Source organism: Myodes glareolus, chromosome 18, assembly GCF_982192425.1.
Source record: "Myodes glareolus chromosome 18, mMyoGla1.1, whole genome shotgun sequence".
Classification (NCBI taxonomy): Eukaryota; Metazoa; Chordata; class Mammalia; order Rodentia; family Cricetidae; genus Myodes; species Myodes glareolus.
The window spans coordinates 69,089,009-69,096,523 of record NC_142043.1 but is presented as its reverse complement, the minus strand read 5'-3'; positions in this window follow the sequence as shown (position 1 = coordinate 69,096,523).

The window sequence follows — 7,515 nt, the reverse complement described above, 5'->3', positions numbered from 1 at the left end:
AGATAAATGTAAAATAGGAACAGAAGCTAAAATTTATGTACTTAAAAAATAATAGATTATTGAAATCCATATTGTAGAAAAAGAGCAGACAATGGGTATCTGTAAACAGCAGGCATAGACTCATACCTTTGTATCCTAGCAAAAACTGCATATTTTGGTTAGAAACATGTATATTTTTCTGCTGTCCAGAGAACTATGTATGGATTGGACAGAGATACCTTTGGCGTGATGAGAAATACCTTTTAGTTCATATTTAAGTGGCAACTAGAATAAATCTAAAATCTTAATCTTGTGACCCAAACAGTAAGAAGTCGTTGCTCTATCAGCTTATTAGAACTATACCAATGAAACATCAGAAACATTTCCCATATCTTAACCTGTATTTACATCTCAACTCATTTATTTGGGTCCCCAAAGCTTGTGAACATGTATATCTTCAGACCTTAAAACGTTTTTCAAGGGATCTAGTAGCTTTAGAGAAAGCAAGGCTTTCTTGGAGGGAGAGGGAGAGAGAGAGAGAGAGAGAGAGAGAGAGAGAGAGAGAGAGAGAGCACTAACAATCTTAACAAGCTGGATATAGCTTTGTGGAATAATCTGGATACCTTTTGTTGCTAAGCTGACAACATTATAGCTGACCTAGCCATCAATACAATCAGAGATCCAAGAAGGATAAATAAAGTATATCTGAATGCAGACCAAGTAGTTTCTGAATCTATTAAAAATGACAAGGACCAATGTCCATATACAGTTAGTCATACCCAGGTCCCCATAGCATTGGAGGCAGAAGTATCCAGAACATCAGTCTTATAGTCTTAACCAGGCCCATAAGGTGAATATTTTTTGTCCTGTGAAAGAGGGACATGGAAAAGACTGACCTAATTTTGTCTAGGTAAAAGTGATGCAATGAATTTTCTAATGTCCTGAAGTTTGTCCACAGTCTGGACCAGGACCTGGCAGCAGGTGTGGTACTGGGGCATCTTGCCCAGTGGTCAGAGTCATCATAATCCAAGTAGAGTCATCATGGTGTCCCATAATCTTTTTTGGAGACCTTGAGTTACTGCTAGGATCTCAGAGTCTCTGCCTAATTATGATAAGCTTTTAAATCATTTTCTAAATGCTGTAGTCTGCAGGTCTCTGAAGTATGAGGGCTGTCTAGTATATCTGATTAGACAAACTTTGTGTCTAGTTACTTGTTTTAAGTTTGACTTTGAAAACATATACAGGTGCTGTGGGAGCTCCTTCAGCTCCTTCAGCCAATAGCCTTTAAGATATCAGCTCACTTGGGTGTGGTCTCTTATATTATAAGTGCAGCTATTGATTGATTATTGATTGGAAGTGTGTTGCAGGCCTCAGAATTTCATAAGAAACATCATGTCAATAGCAAAAGTTTAAAGGAAGAGTTTCTATTACATGGCAACAAGCTAAGGAGATTATAAAGAGATGTCCTACTTGATCTTTCTATAACCAAACACCATAACCTGCAGGGAGTAACCCTAATGGTACTCAAAGGAATGAAATATGGCAGATGGATATATTCCTGTTTACAGAATTTGGAAAATTAAAATATGTATATCATACCATTGACACTTATTCAGGTTTTCAATAGGCAACTGCCTTGAACTCAGAAAAGGCTGATTCAGTAATTATGTATTTATTAGAAGTTATGGTCACCATGGGTATACTGCACAAATAAAGACAGACAATGGTACAGCATATGTGTCTAAGAAAATGAGACAGTTTTTCACTGGTTATCATATAAAACATATTACAGTTATACCAAACAATCCTATAGGTCAGGCAGTTATAGAAAGATCAAATTGAACTGTAAATGATGTGCTAAACAAACAGAAAAGGATGAAAAACCCCCTGGAAATAGATTGCATAATGCTTTATTAACCTTAAATTTTCTTAATGCTAATGATAAAGGAACAATGACAATAGAGACACTGGATATTAGAAAAAACTTCTGAATTGAATCAGCTAATATAATTCAAGGATGTGTTAACCTCACAATGGAAGCCAGATGATGTGCTATGTTGGAGAAGGGGTTTTGTTCTTGTCTCCACTGGAGAATAAAAGCTATGGATATCTTCAAAATTAAAGATTCAGTTTGAAAAAGGGAAACCTCTTGAGAAGGAGAAATGACAGCTCATCTGCAGAGGTGACAATTATACAGGTGTTAAGGAAACCTTATAAGGGTTGTGGCAGTGTTCTTTTCTTGTCTTTGCAGGAAAATATTCATCTTCAAAGAGTCGAGAAACCTTGGACATCTAGATGCCTAAAGAAGAAAAAATAACTATCCATAAAGAATCAACAAGTAAAGAGAAATCTGACTTATAATGCTGTATCATCTGCATGATAAAATTTGATTATTTGGATATATATACATCTCTACTTAAAAATAAGAGCTGGCTTTGGAATTGGACAATGGCAATCCTTCTCTAAATCCAAGCATGTTGTTAAATAAAAATTTCAGAATTTCTGTCTCATATCAGGAGTCATCTGGTATGGAAAGATAGATTTTAAGGGTGGTGGGTCAGGCAGTAGCCTTTTGTATCCCAGTAAGCCATGCACGCATTACCTTTCTAGAAGGGCTTTATCCTGAGTGTCGGAGAGTCATTAATACCTGAAGGGTCACATTGGTGGCCATCTTTTGTTGACGAATATGCATTGGGAGACATTTGAACAAGAGAAGAATTAGCATTACCACCCACCTAACCCAAGCAAAACATATTTAAGTATCCAGAAGGAATCAAAAAGTCTCTTGAAATTGTTACATACATTTGCCAAAAAGTCAGATGTTACCCTAGTCATGTTTAGTTGATGAATTTTTCCTGAAGCAATACGAAATAATTGAAAAACTTGTCCAATCACGTCCCTATAATGTACTGTGTCATTTAGAATCTATCTAAGAAAGTATTGGAAAGCTTGCAGGGGGTAAGACAAATTGTTCTGTATTGGGGTTGCATGCTAACAACATGTCCTTTATCTAAGTCAATTTCTCAGTAAAAGATCAATTAGTTGTTGTAATAAGTGGGTAACCTGGTAAAGAAGTTGCTTGATTATTTCTTGAACATGTAGAGCCTCAGCAGACTTAGCAACTAAGTGATTTAAGGTTTCTGCCATGGTAGCCATTTGTGTTGATGATACTGTTCCAGGCACTGCCCCTCCCAGTCCAGCACAAAGGCCGCAGTGACAGTGGCTGTAATTACAACGTCTCTTTTTATCCTACCCATCTCCTCTAATTGGGTTTGAACCATAATGGTAATGGCAGGGAAGTGGGTAGCATTGACAACAGGTACCCAGATGGCTACTGTTTCTCTCATTAGGATGGCTGTTTGTAAGTATCCCAGCCAACAGGCTGTCAGGGAGCACATCTCAAGAGAGCAATCGAGCGTATCTCTGACATTGGAAGCATTAGTTAATAGAAAGAAGAAAGGGGGCCAGACACAGAGGGGTGGTCTTCCAGTCAATTTGGTATTTTTGTGTCACATTTACAGCACTTCTTTCTGTCCACTTTTTACAGAAAGTAAGTCTCATTAAAAATATGACCACTCTATAGAAGTGTCAAAGGGTACAAATCAAGACAATTAGAGGGGACATAAATGTCCCAGTTACTCATGATAGGATCAAATTGAAAATGTAGGGAATATCTGAAAATATGTGGAGTGGGGTAGGTGATGTGAGATTCCCCTCTGTATACTTTGAATACGTTTTATTACTATTGGTTAATAGAGAAGCTGTTTTGGCTTATTGCAGGGAAGAATAGAGTTAGGCAGGAAAACTAAACTGAATGTAGGGGAAAAGAAGATGAAGTCAGGGAGACACCATGTAATTGCCAAAGGAGAAAGATGCTAGAATCTTACTGGCAAGCCACAGACACATAGTGATACCTGGATTAAAAGAAATCGGGTAATTTAATATGTAAGAACTAGCTAGGAATATGCCTAAACTACTGGCCAAAGAGTGTTGTAATTAATATAGTTTCTGTGTGATTATTTCGATCTGGGTGGCTAGGAAATGGTATGGGAGGCCCTTCTATCTATGTGTTCCTTTCATTGGTTAATGAATAAAGAACTGCTTTGAGCCTATGGCAGGGAAGAACAGAACTAGGTGGGAAAAGCTAGGCTGTATGCTGGGAGAAAGAGGGCAGAGTTGGAGAGATGCCATGGAGCTGCCGCCTGAGTCAGACATGCCGAAATTTTACCAGTAAGCCACTGCCACATGGCGATACACAGATTAATGGAGATGAGTTAAATTAAGATGTAAGACTTGGCCAATAAGAATAAGCCAAGCAGTGTTTTAATTAATATAGTTTCTGTGTGGTTATTTCAGGTCTAAGCTGGCTGGGTGGCCAGGAACCAAGAAACAGCCCCTCCTTGCAGCAGGGAAGCTCAATTACAGCCTCCTTTAACAGGTAGGAGACATAATGCAGTAAGTCTTCACATACCAAGTTGGAGATTATCAGAATGTACTGGATAATCTGCAAATCTAGAGGAGAAAACAGGCCAGCAATGTTCCCACAGGATGGGGAGCCCACTGGAGTGGACGGTCTGGCCACCACTGAACATCAAGGCAGAGGGGGCTAGGATAGTGTGGGAGGAACTAATGGATGTTTGTAATTAGTGAGTGAGGCAAGAAGCTCCAAACCCAACGTGGTTCCATTAGAGATATTGTGGAGAAAGTCTCCCATGGTCATGTTATATAATTTTGCACAGGTACTGAGGGAAGATACATTCATAGTAGAGTATTTCTTCCATGGACCTCCCGGTTTTCTTTGTGTAGTTACTAGGTCCATGAAAGGCCATTCCAAACTTGCATTAGAAGTAAACAAAACTGGATATATAGGGGAGTCAATCCTCATGGGCAAAAAAATACGGAGTAGTGGGACAAGGACCCACAAATCCTCCACAGAATGCAGAGCAAACAACAGTATAAAGATAAAAAGTCACAGAAATATATGACACCTGTCTGTAGCTTCTTCCTTGGGTAACGTTTCTTGGTCCATACCAGGACGAATATCTGGAGGGCATCTGTATTGGAGTGGTGGAACTCTGTGGAAAGATGCAAGCATACGGACCCTTGGGCCATTCAGGGGCTGGGAGTTGCCATTGTGGGGATATAGAATTTTTCCACCTCACCAGTGGCAGGGGATGTCCCATGGTAGGCAAGCCCAGTGTTTGTAGGCTGGGCTAAATTCCTTATCACCAAAGCTTAGGAAATTAATGTGGAAAACGACCTCCACCAGAGCAAGATTAGGATCTTCCTTTGCCTCTGGTGATATTATTTGGGCCAAGAGCTCTTTAAGGGTCTGGATTTCTCTTTCCATGATGGCCTGTCCCTGACAATTGAAGGAGATTCCTGTCGTATGGGAAATCTTTCAAGAACACACAAAATCATTGCATTGTTATGACACATAAGCGGGGCCATTATCAGTTTTTATGGCCCAGGTACTCCCGTGACTAACACTGCCAATGTGAGTGCCTTAATAACATTGGAGGCCTTTTCCCAAGGCAATGCCAATGCGTACACAAAGCCAGACAGGTATCCACTATAATATGAAGCTGTTTAAAGTTACCAAAGGGCACATGATGTGCAACATCTATTTGCCATAAAGCATTGGGTATTAGAACTTGGGGGCTCACCCCTGCCCTCTGAAGGGGCCCCAAAGGGGAAACCAGTGCACACACAGCACAGGACTTGCATAGACGTTTACACTGTGAAATTGGCAACTCTAGGAGCAACTTACATAAGCACTGCGGTGATAAGTAAAATTGCTGATGTAACATTGTTGCTTCTTCTGGCAAATCTACTATGGCTGTCATAATGGTGTCAGTTACTATAGTTCCCTTTGCCAAGACTCCTGGCAGTTTGGAATGTGACCGAATATGTGATAAACACCCAGGTTCAGTTCTTTGATTTCTAATGTCCTGTATTAAGTTGGCCATTGGGTTTAGGGAGTCCTTAACCCTTGAGAATGCTAACACTCTTGTCACCTGTACAGCATACTGGCCATCAGAAAAGATGCTGTCAGGCTCATCTTGACATTCTACCAGAATTTTAAGTAATGTCAACAAATCCCTGGTTGTACAGAGCCAGGGTTTGGAATAACATATATTTTGTCCTTCTCTCCCTTTCTTTGAATTAGTACTCCATATTTTGTCTTAGTGGAATCTGAGAAGACTATAGTTGCATAAGCTATGGGACTGGATAAGGGCATTGCATAATTTGATATCTCTATCAGGAGTGTTGGGAGCTCAGAGATTCTCAACGTTTGGCAAATGATTGTCTAATATTGTTACGTATTGGGAAGAAGGAATGTTGCTAGGATGAGTGAGGCCTGGTTGGGCCAAGTTCATTTTCTGCATCTGTACATCATTAAGAACTTTGAGTAAGTGGTATTTTCCTGAAATTTTTGGATAACGAATATAGGGATATTACGTCTGCTGGTGGACGATTCTGTGTGTCCCAGGTATTACGTCTGCTGGTAGACGGTTCTGTGTGTCCCAGGTATTACGTCTGCTGGTAGACCGTTGGTTCTGTGTGTCCCAGGTACTACGTCTGCTGGTAGACGATTCTGCGTGCCCCAGGTATTACGTCTGCTGGTAGACTGTTGGTTCTGTGTGTCCCAGGTATTACATCTGCTGGTAGACTGTTGGTTCTGTGTGTCCCAGGTATTACGTCTGCTGGTAGACTGTTGGTTCTGTGTGTCCCAGGTATTATGTCAGCTGGTTCTGTGTGTCCCAGGTACTACGTCTGTTGGTAGACGGTTCTTTGTTACCCAGGTATTACGTCTGCTGGTAGACGGTTCTGTGTGTCCCAGGTATTATGTCTGCTGGTAGACTGTTGGTTCTGTGTGTCCCAGGTACTACGTCTGCTCGTAGATGGTTCTGTGTGTCCCAGGTATTACGTCTGCTGGTAGACAGTTCTGTGTGTCCCAGGTATTATGTCTGCTGGTAGATGGTTCTGTGTGTCCCAGGTATTATGTCAGCTGGTAGACGATTCTGTGTTCCCCAGGTACTACGTCTACTGGTAGATGGTTCTGTGTGCCCCAGGTATTACGTCTGCTGGTAGACCATTGGTTCTGTGTGTCCCAGGTATTACGTCTGCTGGTAGATCATTGGTTCTGTGTGTCTCAGGTATTACGTCTGCTGGTAGACGGTTCTGTGTGCCCCAGGTACTACATCTGCTGGTGGACGGTTCTGTGTGTCCCAGGTATTACGTCTGCTGGTGGACGGTTCTGTGTGTCCCAGGTACTACGTCTGCTGGGAGATGGTTCTGTGTGTCCCAGGTACTACGTCTGCTGGTAGATGGTTCTGTGTTCCCCAGGAGCAGTTGTTCTCACACCAGCTTCTCAGAGTGGACAATTTGTGTTCAATTACAGGTCATTGTTCCACCCATACATCTTGATCTTTTAACCAATTATTTGGGATGGGGTCAGGCTGCTTGATAATCTCAGAGCCTGGGGGATGTTATTTTCTCCTTTTCTCTATCTTTTTCCCCCGTACCTCCTTC